Source organism: Delphinapterus leucas, chromosome 10 (assembly GCF_059928025.1).
Source record: "Delphinapterus leucas isolate spDelLeu-1000000601 "Yukka" chromosome 10, BTC_Dleu_Yukka2, whole genome shotgun sequence".
In the NCBI taxonomy this organism is placed as follows: Eukaryota; Metazoa; Chordata; class Mammalia; order Artiodactyla; family Monodontidae; genus Delphinapterus; species Delphinapterus leucas.
Genome location: NC_143138.1, coordinates 82,206,416 through 82,222,032, shown reverse-complemented (window position 1 = coordinate 82,222,032; position 15,617 = coordinate 82,206,416). Strand labels below are relative to the sequence as shown.

Sequence of the window (15,617 nt, the reverse complement as noted above, 5' to 3'; positions counted from 1 at the left end):
GTTCTGGGGAAAACACTCTTAGAAATGCTGCTCCAAGAATTTTTCATCATGAGACACCAAGGGTTCTCAAACTTTTTGGTCTGAGGCCTCCCTACTTGTTAAACTTGAGAACCCCAAAGATCTCTTGTTTATTTTGGGTTATATCTGTCGATATTTATTAATTTATTTAACTGATTATAAATTAATCTGGTAAGAGGAATAACTACTTGGAACATTTTAAATACTCACTTTTTAAATAATAAACTTTTAATTTTTGTATTATATATTTTACATGTAAGTATATAAACTATATAATTTATGAAGAATTAAATATATCTTTTAAAAATTTTAGTAAGAATAGCAGCACTGTTTTATGGCTTTGCAAATCCCTTTAATATCTAGCTTAATATTTGCTTCTGCAACAGATCTGTTGCAATATGCTGTTTTGGTGGAAGTATATGAAGAAAATCTGGCCTCATAGAGCTATGTATCTGGAAAACAGAGCAGTTTTTAATAATCATTTCATATAATTCTGAATATTATTCTTTGATACTACACTAAAACCTGTAACAGTGTCTTTATTACAGATAGGTTTTAACATAGAATCTGAAACTATTTCAATGAACTTTTTTTTTGAATTTTTAAAAATTATTTATTTGTTTAATTTTAACATCTTTATTGGAGTATAATTGCTTTACAATGGTGTGTTAGTTTCTGCTGTATAACAAAGTGAATCAACTAATACGTATACGTATATCCCCAAATCCCCTACCTCTTGCGTCTCCCTGACACCCTCCCTATCCCACCTCTCTAGGTGGTCAAAAACCACCGAACTGATCTCCCTGTGCTATGTGGCTGCTTCCCACTAGCTATCTGTTTTACATTTGGTAGTGCATATATGTCCATGCCACTCTCTCACTTTGTCCCAGATTACCCTTCCCCCTCCCGTGTCCTCAAGTCCATTCTCTACGTCTGCGTCGTTATTCCTGTCCTTCCCGTAGATTCTTCAGAACCATTTTTTTCTTTTTTTTTTATAGATTCCATATATATGTGTTAGCATACAGTATTTGTTTTTCTCTTTCTGACTTATTTCACTCTGTATGACAGTCTGTAGGTCCATCCACCTCACTACAAATAACTCAATTTCGTTTCTTTTTATGGCTGAGTAATATTCCATTGTATACGTGTGCCACATCTTCTTTATCCATTCATCTGTCGATGGACACTGAGGTTGCTTCCATATCATGGCTATTGTAAATAGATCTGCAACGAACATTGTGGTACATGACTCTTTTTGATTTACGGTTTTCTCAGGGTATATGCCCAGTAGTGGGATTGTTGGGTCGTATGGTAGTTCTATTTTTACTTTTTTAAGGAACCTCCATACTGTTCTCCATAGTGGCTGTATCAATTTACATTCCCACCAACAGTGCAAGAGGGTTCCCTTTTCTCCACACACTCTCCAGCATTTATTGTTTGTAGGTTTTTTGATAATGGCCATTCTGACCAGTGTGAGGTGATACCTCCTTGTAGTTTTGATTTGCATTTCTCTAATGATTAGTGATGTTGAGCATCCTTTCATGTGTTTGTTGGCAATCTGTATATCTTCTTTGGAGAAATGTCTGTTTAGATCTTCTGCCCATTTTTGGATTGGGTTGTTTGTTTTTTTGATATTGAGCTGCATGAGCTGCTTGTATATTTTGGAGATTAATCCTTTGTCAGTTGCTTCGTTTGCAAATATTTTCTCCCAATCTGAGCATTGTCTTTTCGTCTTGTTTATGGTTTCCTTTGCTGTGCAAAAGCTTTTAAGTTTCATTAGATCCCATTTCTTTATTTTTGTTTTTATTTCCACTTCTCTAGGAGGTGGGTCAAAAAGGATCTTGCTGTGATTTATGTCATAGAGTGTTCTGCCTGTGTTTTCCTTAAGAGTTTTATAGTGTCTGGCCTTACATTTAGGTCTTTAATCCATTTTGAGTTTATTTTTGTGTATGGTGTTAGGGAGTGTTCTAATTTCATTCTTTTACATGTAGCTGTCCAGTTTTCCCAGCACCACTTATTGAAGAGGCTGTCTTTTCTCCACTGTATATTCTTGCCTCCTTTATCAAAAATAAGTGCATAGGTTTATGTCTGGGCTTTCTATCCTGTTCCATTGATCTGTATTTCTGTTTTTGTGCCAGCACCATACTGTCTTGATTACTGTAGCTTTGTAATATAATCTGAAGTCAGGGAGCCTGAATCCTCCAGCTCCCTTTTTCTTTCTCAAGATTGCTTTGGCTATTCGGGGTCTTTCGTGTTTCCATACAAAGTGTGAAATTTTTTGTTCTAGTTCTGTGAAAAGTGCCATTGGTATTTTGATAAGGATTGCATTGAATCTATAGATTGCTTTGGGTAGTATAGTCATTTTCACAATGTTGATTCTTGCAATCCAAGAACATGGTATATCTCTCTATCTGTTTGTAGTATCTTTAATTTCTTTCATCAGTGTCTTATAGTTTTCTGCATACAGGTCTTTTGTCTCCTTAGGTAGGTTTATTCCTAGGTATTTTATTCTTTTGCTGCAGTGGTAAATGAGAGTGTTTTCTTAATTTCTCTTTCAGATTTTTCAGCATTAGTATATAGAAATGCAAGAGATTTCTGTGCATTAATTTTGTGTCCTGCTGCTTTACCAAATTCACTGATTAGCTCTACTAGTTTTCTGGTAGCATCTTTAGGATTCTCTGTGTATAGTATCATGTCATCTGCAAACAGTGACAGTTTTATTCCTTCTTTTCTGATTTGGCTTCCTTTTATTTCTTTTTCTTCTCTGATTGCTGTGGCTAAAACTTCCAAAACTATGTTGAATAATAGTGGTGAGAGTGGGAAACCTTGTCTTGTTCCTGATCTTCATGGAAATGCTTTCAGTTTTTCACCATTGAGAATGATGTTTGCTGTGGGTTTGTCATATATCGCCTTTATTATGTTGAGGTAAGTTCCCTCTATGCCTACTTTCTGGAGGGTTTTTATCATAAACGGGTGTTGAATTTTGTTGAAAGCTTTTTCTGCATCTTTTGAGATGATGATATGGTTTTTCTCCTTCAGTTTGTTAATATGGTGTGCCACATTGATTGATTTGCCTATATTGAAGAAACCTTGCACTCCTGGGATAAACCCCACTTGATCATGGTGGATGATCCTTTTAATGTGTTGTTGGATTCTGTTTGCTAGTATTTTGTTGAGGATTTTTGCATCTATATTCATTAGTGATATTGGCCTGTAGTTTTTTTTTGTTTTTTTTTGTGACATCTTTCTCTGGTTTTGGTATCAGGGTGATGGTGGCCTTGTAGAATGAGTTTGGGAGAGTTCCTCCCTCTGCTATATTTTGGAAGAGTTTGAGAAGGACACATGTTAGCTCTTCTCTAAATGTTTGATAGAATTCACCTGTGAAGCCATCTGGTCCTGTGCTTTTGTGTATTGGAAGATTTTTAATCACAGTTTCAATTTCAGTGCTTGTGATTGGTCTGTTTATATTTTCTTTTTCTTCCTGGTTCAGTCTTGGAAGGTTGTGCTTTTCTAAGAATTTGTCTCTTTCTTCCAGATTGTCCATTTTATTGGCATATAGTTAGTAATCTCTCATGACCCTTTGTATTTCTGCAGTGTCAGTTGTTACTTCTCCTTTTTCTTTTCTAATTCTATTGATTTGAGTGTTTTGCCTTTTTTTCTTGATGAGTCTGGCTAATGGTTTATCATTTTTATCTTCTCAAAGAACCAGCTTTTAGTTTTATTGATCTTTGCTATTGTTTCCTTCATTTCTTTTTCATTTATTTCTGATCTGATCTTTATGATTTCTTCTGCTAACTTTCAGGTTTTTTTGTTCTTACTCTGATTGCTTTAGGTGTAAGGTTAGGTTGTTTATTTGAGATGTTTCTTGTTTCCTGAGATAGGATGGTACTGCTATAAACGTCCCTCTTATAACTGCTTTTGCTGCATCCCATAGGTTTTAGGCCGTCATGTTTTCATTGTCATTTGTTTGTAGGTGTTTTTTGATTTCCTCTTTGGTTTCTTCAGTGATCTCTTGGTTATTTAGTAATGTATTGTTTAGCCTCCATGTGTTTGTATTTTTTATAGTTCTTTTCCTGTAGTTGATATCTAGTCCCATAGCGTTGTGGTCAGAAAAGATACTTGATACAATTTCAATTTTCTTAAATTTACCAAGGCTTGATATGTGACCCAAGATACAATCTATCCTGGAGAGTGTTCCATGAGCACTTGAGAAGAAAGTGTATTCTGTTGTTTTTGGATGGAATGTCCTATAAATAGCAGTTAAGTCCATGTTGTTTAATGTGTCATTTAAAGCTTGTGTTTCTTATTTATTTTCATTTTGGATGATCTGTTCATTGGTGAAAGTGGGATGTTAAAGTCCCCTACTATGATTGCATTACTGTCAGTTTCTCCTTTTATGGCTGTTAGCATTTGCCTTATGTATTGAGGCGCTCGTATGTTGGGTGTATACGTATTTACAATTGTTGTATCTTATTGGATTGATCCGTTGATCATTATGTAGTGTCCTTCTTTGTCTCTTGTAATAGTCTTTATTTTAAAGTCTATTTTGTCTGATATGAGAATTGCTACTCCAGCTTTCTTTTGATTTCCATTTGCATGGAGTATCTTTTTTCCACCCCTTCACTTTCAGTCTCTGTGTGTCCCTAGGTCTGAATTGGGTCTCTTGTAGACAGCATATATACGGGTCTTGTTTTTGTGTCCATTCAGCCAGTCTGTGTCTTTTGGTTGGAGCATTGAATCCATTTACATTTAAGGTGGTTATCGATATGTATGTTCCTATTCCCATTTTCTTAATTGTTTTGGGTTTGTTATTGTAGGTCTTTTCCTTCTCTTGTGTTTCCTGCCTAGAGAAGTTCCTTTAGCATTTGTTATAAAGCTGGTTTGGTGGTAATGAATTCTCTTAGGTTTTGCTTCTCTGTAAAGGTTTTAATTTCTCTGTTGAATCGGAATGAGATCCTTGTTGGGTAGAGTAATCTTGGTTGCAGGTTTTTCCCTTTCATCACTTTAAATATGTCCTGCCACTCCCTTCTGGCTTGCAGAGTTTCTGCTGAAAGGTCAGCTGTTAACCTTATGGGGATTCCCTTGTATGTTATTTGTTGCTTTTCCCTTGCTGCTTTTAATATTTTTTCTGTGTATTTAATTTTTGATATTTTGATTAATATGTGTCTTGGCATGTTTCTCCTTGGATTTATCCTGTTTGCGACTCTCTGTGCTTCCTGGCCTTGATTGATCATTTCCTTTCCCATATTAGGGAAATTTTCTACTATAATCTCTACAAATATTTTATCAGACCCTTTATTTTTCTCTTCTTCTTCTGGGACCCGTATAATTCGAATGTTGGTGTGTTTAATGTTGTCCCAGAGGTCTCTGAGACTGTCCTCACTTCTTTTCATTCTTTTTTCTTTATTCTGCCCTGTAGTAGTTATTTCCACTGTTTTATCTTCCAGGTCACTTATCCGTTCTTCTGCCTCAGTATTCTGCTACTGATTCCTTCTAGAGAATTTTAATTTTCATTTATTATGTTGTTCATCATTGTTTGTTTGCTCTTTAGTTCTTCTACGTCCTTGTTAAACATTTGTTGTATTTTCTCCATTCTATTTCCAAGATTTTGGATCATGTTTACTATCATTACTCTGAATTCTTTTTCAGGTAGGCTACCTATTTCCTCTTCGTTTGTTTGGTCTGGTGGGTTTTTACCTTGCCCCTTCATCTGCTGTGTTTTTCTCTGTCTTATCATTTTGCTTAACTTGCTGTGTTTGGGGTGTCTTTTTCACAGGCTGCAGGTTTGTAGTGCCTGTTGTTTTTGGTGTCTGCCCCCAGTGGGTAAGGTTGGTTCAGTGGGTTGTGTAGGCCTCCTGGTGGAGGGGACTGGTGCCTGAGTTCTGGTGGATTAGGTTGGATCTTGTCTTTGTGGTGGGCAGGACTGCATCTGGTGGTGTGTTTTGGGGTGTCTGTGAACCTATTATGTTTTTAGGCATTCTCTCTGCTAATGGGTTGCGTTGTGTTCCTGTCTTGCTAGTTGTTTGGTATCGGGTGTCCAGCACTGGAGTTTACTGCTCGTTGTTGAGTGGAGCTGGGTCTTAGTGTTGAGACAGAGATCTCTGGGAGAGCTCTCACCGGTTGATATTACGAGGGGCCGGGGGGTGGGGTGGTCTCTGTTGGACCAATGTCCTGAACTCGACTTTCCCACCTCAGAGGCTCAGGCCTGACACCCAGCCAGAGAACCAAGACCATCAGCCACATGGCTGCTAGTGTTGGAGGGTCTCCTGCAGAGGCAGGGAGCAGCTGTGGCTCACCACAGGGACAAGGGCACTGGAGCAGAAGTTCTGGGAAGTACTCCTTAGTGTGAGCCCTCCCAGAGTCCACCATTAGTGTCACCAAAGAGCCTGTAGTCAATGAACTTTTTATGCTCTGTGATATTGAAATCTATTGGTCTGTCTTGCACAGTAAGTGGATTTTACACGTGCATGATTTAATCATACGGAAAATTTTGGATTATGCAGATCTTCCAAAGGTTAACACATTTCAACATACAGTATCAAAAAATTTACATCTGTTAATATCACACCATTATCAGAAAAGCTTCTAAGTTTTGAGAAGCTGTCAAGGTGGTAGATGCAATTTTTCCAGAATTCTGATTTTCAGTTGAAAATACAAATTTTTCTTATAATCCACAGAATGCTAAGCTGTTGTCCTTGAAGTGGCAGACTTACTTCACTCATTTTTGAGAAAATGTCTGCCAGGTGTCTAAGTCTGAACAACCATAGTGTGTTCTTCATTCTTCCATGGAAAAGTGGGTGGTTTAGCTCTCTACTCAAACACTTATACAAATACTTTGCCTCAGAACAACCGTCATAGTTCAGTATGCAGCAGAGTGCCTTTTGTATGCTTCCCATTTGATCACACAGAATATTAGAAATATGTGTACTCAAGGGTTGAGGTTTAATACAATTAATTTTTATTGTATTTTTTACTGTTCATTACGAATATTCTTACTTGAAAGTGGCAACTTTTCCTTGCGAATGTGAGGTGGTGAAAAATAACATGAATAACTATTACAGATTCATGCTGCTTGATCCCATGGTCACATGCCCACAGTTTTACCCACAATTACTTTTGCTTCATCAGGGCAGATTATTATTACTACTACTACTACCACCACTACTACTACTGCTACTACTTTAAAAGTAGTTCTTACATCAGGGACCTCCCCCAGGGTTCTGTAAGCCGCACTTGGAGAACCACTATAGTAGAGAAGTGAAAATAGACAGTTTAATATGAAAACTATGCAAAAGTCCTGTCCACATCGTCAACAGATTCAGATTACAGAGCGGCCCCTTGCATAGACTTCTGGAGTATCATTTTGGGGACAGCTTGATTTCTCCAATTATTATTCCCTAGAGTCCTTCTCCTCAAGATAAAGTCTAGGGATATTTTGACCCTACTGTGTAGCCCCGTCTTCCTTTGAAGTCAAGCCTCCAGAACAGCTGCAGTCCATTTTTCTCTGTTTGCTTCTTTCTTTGTGTCTCTTTCTTCTCTCACTCTCTGCCTCCCTGAGATTCTCCACCTTACAAACTTAGATGTGCACCATATGGACTTAATAAAAGTAATGATCACAAAAGAAAAATGAAAATAGGAGGGGCTCCAGTTGCCAAAGTTTAATATGGACATTAAAACATACGATTGAATTAAAAGTTCTTAAAAATGTAAATGCAACATAATTGATCCAATTAAAAATAATTTCAGTGAAAGGAAAATGGTAAGGCTGCACTGTAAAGAAAATTCATCAAGGAGTTGATGGGTTCATCAATGTAGGTATATAACTCTGATTAAAATGTTGATCTCAGACTGTTTTCAGGGTCAAAGTGACCAGTGAGCCTCAGGTTGTAAAAAGTCATCTCTTCTTCTGTTCTGAAAGGGGAGCGGGTCTCCATAAGCAAATCATACTAGTGTGTATCACTTGGAAATGACTAGAAACTAGCACATGCTATGGTGGACTTATTCTGTCTAGTGATCCTCCCTGTAACTCTGTTGTCAGCAGAGACCCTTAGTTATAATATTAGCTTGTAGTATACTCCTAGAAAAGAAAGTTACCTCACTTTTAATTTTTCCCAAAAGATTAAAAGGAGCACTTCTCTTATTTTCACACTATGCTTATTATTCCAGAAGTAATAAATGATCCCCATCATTTAATGTACGCTTACCATATGTAGCAGGATGGTATACATGCTGAAATGTGCAAACTACCACATCTAAGATTATCTCCCTTAATAATATAGTATTGACTATATCAAAGGTCTATCTGAGCTACTAGGAAGAAGCTTTGAAATGTCTAAGTCTGTTAGACAGGTTTGTATCTTTTTTTTTTTAGATTTGTATCATTTAAATTAAAACATTTCCAAGATATATGCCTGTGTTTTTTTAATTAATTAATATGATAAATACTATGTGTAAGCCATTGAGCTTTAGACATTAAGGAGGATGCTTAGAAATATAAGAAATGATGTCAGTTACTAAATAACTGGGGAAATAAAACAAAAATAAAAATCAGCAATACAAACTAATATATTTAAAATGTTAACCAGTGTTTGCCCGAAGAGAATCTGCTTCTCTCTTAGTAGCAATAGCCATTGGGGCATCCCAGATAACCACTAGTCTGGCTTGTGGAAATGTTGATACCTTACGATGTCCACCCTATCACGGAGAATTGAAGATGAGCTCAAAGAGGATACTGGACCCCAAATTTATGTAGCCTAAAAATGTGTAGGTGACCTTTTCTGCCACTCGCCTCCTTTCACGATAATAGCTGCTATCCTATAATAAGCACCTAAGACCTTTATCAATAGAGGAAAAGCCGGAGAACTTTTCACATTTCCAGTCTTCAGTGGTATTCGTTTCTTTCTCTTGTGGAAGTTGCATCTAATGTGATAAATGACCTTAGATAGATACAAGGCTCTCACGCTCAACATGGTCATACCAGGGACACTCACTAATAGCCATATGTGTGATTCCTGGGAACACGGCTGACCCACACCAAGATAAGACCTATCCCAAAATTCTATTGGTCCTGCCTAATAAACAAGGGAAAATGGAAGAATTCTGCTCTAACTCTACTCTTGGCTCTGATCATAGATAACAAAATACAGAAATTTGGAGATCATATTATCCATAAAGATCCTGTAAAGGAAACTAAATACAAACCAACCTCTGTGCTCTTTATGCCAAGGGACTACATTTGTGTCCTTTAAGTTGTGCCTGTGGTAGCTCAGCCCACGTTTATTAGCATACCCTTTATTTTATTTTTTAATGATTTTATTGAAGTATAATTGATTTACAATGTCGTGTAAATTTCTACTATGTATATATATTCTTCTTCATATTCTTTTCCATTATGGTTTATCACAGGATATTGAATATGGCATACCCTTTTTTAAAGCTTACTCAATATTGACAACTATAATTATAGTACATTTACAGATGTGAGTTAGCAGCGAAATATTATAAAAGGAGAATTTCCAAGCTGAACATGGAAATAAGTAAGATTTGAATCATTGGAAAAAAGGAAGAAGGAGGAAATTTAGTAAAGGATCAGAAGCAAGTCATCAGATCTGTTCCATATTTGGGACTTGGTACTGGGATCATAACAGTGGCAAAGACTGCAAGCCAAGACCTGAGGAGATCGGGAGGCTGTCCTGTAGAAAGTAACGGTTTTTCAGCAACATGTTATGGGTGAAAAGAACTGAGTAGGGCAATCAAGTTAGTAGCCAGAATCTATAGTATTAGGTAGAACCTAAAACCCAAGCAGATTTGCCACATAGAGGTAAAAGTGAGTAGGAACAAGAGCAGAGATAGAAAAAGAGATGAGACAAAGTGGGGAGCTATGGTTTAAATCTATGACCAGGAGGAGGACGGCACAGTTGATGGACTTGGGAAAGTCAAAGGTGGAAACTATATAGAGCGACTGGGAGAGGATGACACTAGGACCTAGTCATGCTTTGTTTGAGATGAAGCTGTAACATCAGATGGAATCTGTGTGGAGGCAGAGATGTGGGAATACAGGGGAAGATCCAAAGAGAAGTATGACAGACAAATGGATGTCACCCTCATTTTGAAGGGCCCAGTAAACCACACTCCGGACTCACTGCATTGGAAATTGTTCCCCTGCAGTACAGCTCAGTTAAAATGAGAAACCAGTCAAAACCCAAAGTGTCCTGTCACAGAAAGTCTTGTTCTTAGTGCTTCCAGTGGGGAAAAAGTTGCTAACTACAGGGCTCTCCGAGGAATTTCTCTTAGACTCAATGTAAATTTTTCATTTGCTTTCCTCTGGGTCAGAGCATAAATTCTGCTCCTCTCACAAATCTCTCTTCATTCAGTTATAGTTTACCCAACCTTAGAGTATGATTTAGTTCCCTCTGTTTTTCTAAACAGAGCAAACTCTTCATTGTCGATGGTGACAGAGAAAGACAAAGTGATACAAAGAAGCAGGAATATTTTGAACAATTCTAGTGATAGTTTGTGTTTAACTTGACACTATACTTTGTTTTAGCCAATAAACTTCAAAATTAACTTTATTTCTATTAATATTAAAATTGGTTCACATTCCCAGAACACCCACTATTGCCTAGCTAGTAAAAGTGAGCAGAGGTGAGCAGGGGTGTCCACCAACCCAGCATCTATGAAAAACTGAGTGACACGTAAAAACTAAGTGTGGGAGAAAAACCTTACCTGAGTCTGAATTAATAATAAATAATTACTATTGCTAAGATCTATTAGCTGCTTTCTAAGTTTTTGATAATGTGACACATGGCTGTATAGTCTGAATAAATGTGAGATTTTTAATGACCAAGATAACAAGTATTTCAAAAGCCCAATACTGTGATTTGTTACTAGTTTAGTGTCTGTTTCCTATAAATAAAGCAGGTGGCCTCTCTTGGCTGTCATGTGGCCATTCAGAAGAGCCAAGTTCCTTGCCATCAGTCTCACCAATTTGTGGCCCGCATTTTAAAGACTCTATTGCTGCACACGGTCTATTAGAAATGTCCTGATGTTAGAAGTTTTAATCAATCAAATCAGGCTTGTTGATTTAGTGGGATTTTGTGGACAAATCTTTGTTATCAGCTGTATAATAATTATAAGCTGTTTTACCAGTGGATAAGGGAAGGATTACTCTCCTCTTTGAGAATTGTAACTTTATAATTACATGTATTTACTTGCCTTATCAGAATAGAATTTACCAGCTGAGACACAGGATTATTTTTATTCAAAAGACTCCTGGGTAAATTGAAGAAGCACACTTTTTGGGGGCGGGGTGGGGGAGTTTAGCTTTTGTAGACAGTTGTTCCTGGAATGAAGAACAAATAAAATGAAATGAGTTTTATTTTTTCTTTCCTTTTTGAAATGTATTCATACTTGGCACAAAAATTACCTAGATGGTTAATTCAGCCCAACCCCTGATACTGTTGAGAAATGTACAGGCATTTATTGACAACTTGGTGTATTCAGTGTGCAGATGTGTTTTAGCCAAAGCTTTGGATTTCATATGGGCATTTTTATGGTTCTGGATCAGAATCTGCCAAAACCTTAAGAGAACTTTTCTTTTTTAGAATTCATTTTCCCTTCTTGCTGTCCCACTTCAATCTGCAGCTAACTTCTATGTCTCAAATATGCCTGAAGAGGAATTTGCTTTTCTCTCAGGTGTTCATTATGATTCCAAGTTAAGCTCATAAGGAAGTAATAATGAGTCTAGATAATCTGTAGATTGGATCCTGTTTCTCTTAGCCAGATCTTCTCAATTTGATTTTTCCACCCAATACCAAAATTTTGTTTCAGCAACATAAACATTTTGCTTCTCTTTTTCCAGATGTCTTTAGAAACAGAAATCCCTTGTGGTCTCCCTCCTTATCCTTTCCAATCTTTCTAATGTTCCCTAAACTCTCTCTGAAGTTGTTGAGAACGTAAACAACCCTAAGTCAGAAACCTTGTCTTCTGTTTCTCTTACTTTCTTAATAAGGCACCAGCACCTCTTCTCCGTGGACACTTCTTTTTTTTTTTTTTTAGCGGTGCGCGGGCCTCTCACTGTTGTGGCCTCTCCCGTTGCGGAGCACAGGCTCCGGACGCGCAGGCTCAGCGGCCATGGCTCACGGGCCCAGCCGCTCCGCGGCATGTGGGATCCTCCCGGACCGGGGCACGAACCCGTGTCCCCTGCATCGGCAGGCGGACTCTCAACCACTGCGCCACCAGAGAAGCCCGTGGACACTTCTTTATACTCGCTTCCTGAAATACTAACAGATTGGAGCCACAGCCAGAGGAATGCAAATCAAGTGTCCTTAGCATGGACACAGGGAAACTGCTGTGTGATGGTTTGGTCTGCTTGAGGAGAAGAGAAACCCCGAGCATTCAAGCGTTAAGAGACAGCCACCGAGCTTTCAGCTGTGTCTGTCTACTTGGCAGCCGTCCATTCGGCAAGGCTTCAGTTTTTCTAGGGTGTGAGACCCGGAGAGGAGATTATCCTTCTGACTCCCATCAGAAAGTGACCCTTGGCAGATTGCCTGTGACCGACTAGCTTGGAAAAGTTTTCATTCAGAATGTTTGAGCCCTAGGCTTGCTGCTTTACACTGAGTCAGCAGAGACCAAGGGACCCCCAGCTGAGTGGTGGCACCATCCTGGGCAGAGTGAGGGCAGATGCCCAGCAGGGCCGGTGTCTGGCTCTGCGTCTGATAATACGCCTGGCCTCTTGGCCTTTTTGCACATTTTCCAGCTGTGCTCTGTACCGAGTTTTCATCTTCTCTTCCTTTCTCAGTTCCTGCTCCCTGCAAGATGAGATGGACCTGGTCTCCGCCTGCACCCCAGCCTCACCAAGCACATCTTCCCTTCTGTCCATGTTTCAGTTCTGGTGCAGCTGTCATTGGGAACGTGGCTCCTGGAGGAGGGTTTTGTCTGGGCACGTCTCTTCTCCTCTCTCTGTGTGATTCTCATTTTTCCTCTGTTACCACTCTCCCCATTTTCTACACACCCAGTTCCTCACCTGCCTTTCTGCCTTGCCAGTGTCCACTCACCTCTCTTCATCTCCTCCCTCCTTCACTGTCTGCTGTGGGTGATTATTTACTGGGACAAATTTCACTTCACATTGACATCTATCTCCTCTTCTCCTTTTAATCACTAGCATCTTCTCCCTGTGTCATTGGAGACAGTGACATTGGAGACAATCCTTTTCTGTCATCGAGCCTTAAATCCTCTCATTTTCAAAATCGATAAACACTTATGAATGCTTAAACTTCATCACACTTAAACCTTAGACCGAGTCTCACAGGACCTATCTAAACTATTAGGGTAGTTAAAGTTTTCTGAGATCTAATATTTAAGTTTCCAGACAAATAATCTACTATATTTGGCAATTTGAGTTGTCATTTTACCCCTAGGTAGTTAATGTGACTAACTGAAATTTATATCGTGTCGGACATCTGCTGCCTTGTGCAAGAAAAAGCCTACTGCACCTGAAGAAAGCAGTCAGTGTAATTACAGGACTAGGGCTCCTTTAAGGAAGATGGCCTCTGTGCTATGCAGTGTTTTGTTTTTGTTTTATTTTTGTGGATGTAATGACTTGATTCTCCAACCACCTTAATAAAAAGGAGGTTTAGTGTAAGGCTTTAATGGAATTGCACCTGGAAAGCACCCTACTCAAACCTTCTCACTCCCTCTTGTTCTTTCCTGGTGCCTCTACCCCCTCAGCCTCTCACTAAGGCCAGCCTGCTCCCTCTGTGTTCCCTAGAAGTGCAGATTGCACAGGTCATCCATCTTTTAAGCTTATGTAATAACCATCTGTCCTGTTGTCTACAGCCCATCCAACTAGGCCGTGTTGTTGGGGTCTTTGAGGGGACCCAACAGATTCTTCCCCATTTGGGTTATGATCCTGGTGAGAAATAGGAAAAAAAGACTAAGGAAACCAAAATATCACCTTCGTTACTAACAAAGAAGTTGAAGGAGGTACCTTGCTATATACTAACAGTGAGCTTTCTTACTCTGAACCCCAGAATTAGGCAGCTCTCCACAGCCATTCATGGCCACTGCTGGCCTTGGGCAGGTCTCTCACCGTGGGGCAGAGGATGACCTGGGCTCACTGTGAGCAGCGTGTCAAAGGAAAGGCAGAGGGAGGGGCTGGGCTGCACATGCCGACTTCCTCCTTTCATATAGTTCAGCCGGATAAGGCTCTCCGCTGCCACCGTGGAGCCAGTGAGAGTCGAAGAAGAGACAAGGCATATTATGCCAATGACCTCCCCTCCGCATGGAAGGAAATGCCCCCTCAGGTACATTGCAGGTCATTAGTCTCCTTAGGAGTGGGCTGCCTTTTGGTCAGGTGCCCACCCCAGTCTAGGTAATGGACATCTCTTCAAAAACAAGAGCCCAAAGTTGATTTCCTGAGCGGAAGCCAGGGGTGGAGCGCTTTAACAAGGAACATGGCAGGTATGGGGACTGGCATATCCTGCATCCTGCTTATGACCTCACAATACCACCATCTGCTCCCTGAGTATTTTCTCTGTGACCAGTCAGTTCCTTTCTTCATGCCTCAGTTTCCTTATGTAACCCTTGAAAGTCATATTTGATCAGCCATCAGTGAGAAAGAGAGAGAGAAACATTGCTATCAGGGAAGAGACTGAAGCAGATTCAGTCCGTGCTGTTTTACAGGTGACAGGTGTAATAAGCCTCTCCCAGAGAGCGCCACCTTGAAGCTGTCTGGAGGCAGAGTTACCTAAGCAGAGAGACTAACTTTCTCATGGAATGTTTTAGAACAGGGAAGACAGATAGCTTTCATCTCACGCCACCTTCTCTTTATTAGCAGTGGCTGCCTGCAGTCTGTGCCAAGAAAGATTCTGAGACTGTATCCCAGCTCAGCAGAAAAGAGTTCTCTGATCGTTACTGATGTGGGTAAGGAGAGTGAGGGCCCTTGAGCCAAGCTAGTGGCCACTGTTGATTCAAAGAGAGCATAGGTGGGACTTCCTTCCCTAGAAATACAACTGCCCCTGCATCAGAAGTAGGAAGTGGGAGCTTCAAGCTGGAGAAGCACCAAATGAGGCTGGGCCACAGGGCCACAAATTTGGATGGTGCAGCAGAAAGGTCTGCAGACTTTTTCTGTAAACGGCCAGATTTTAGGCTTTGTGAGCCATGTATTCCCTGTCACAATAACTCAGCTCTGCCATCGTGGTGCCAAAGCAGCGTAGACAGTACAGAAAGGAATGGGCGTGGTGGTGCCACAGTAAATCTTATTTTACGAAAGCAAACAGTGGGACATCGTTTGTTGCCTGGTGTAGAGAAGAGACCAAGATCTGGAACTAGAAGGTCTAGAACTCTGGAAACTTCCCATGGTACCAGTGTCTAAATCTCCCTGCATCCTCAGCTCTGAAAGATGTCGTTAGGAGCCAACAAAGCATTTGACAGGCAATATTAAGCTCTCCAAATCTAACTTCTTCTCAGGAAAATATTAGCAATGACGTCTACTCAGGAAAATATTTCTCCCAGACACATTCAGAGCCTGTGCAGTGATATAGTCACGGCACTGCTTAGGCAGCAGTGGAATTCCAAAGCCAGTGTTTCAGACAGAAGTC

At 39.7% G+C, this 15,617-nt stretch overlaps 1 protein-coding gene across 6 annotated transcripts in view; it reads left to right on the top strand.

Annotated features, from left to right (window-relative positions):
- SUCLG2 (succinate-CoA ligase GDP-forming subunit beta) overlaps positions 1-15,617 on the top strand; it is a 318,185-nt gene that overhangs the window by 235,715 nt on the left and 66,853 nt on the right. The gene's annotated exons all lie outside the window — the stretch shown is intronic.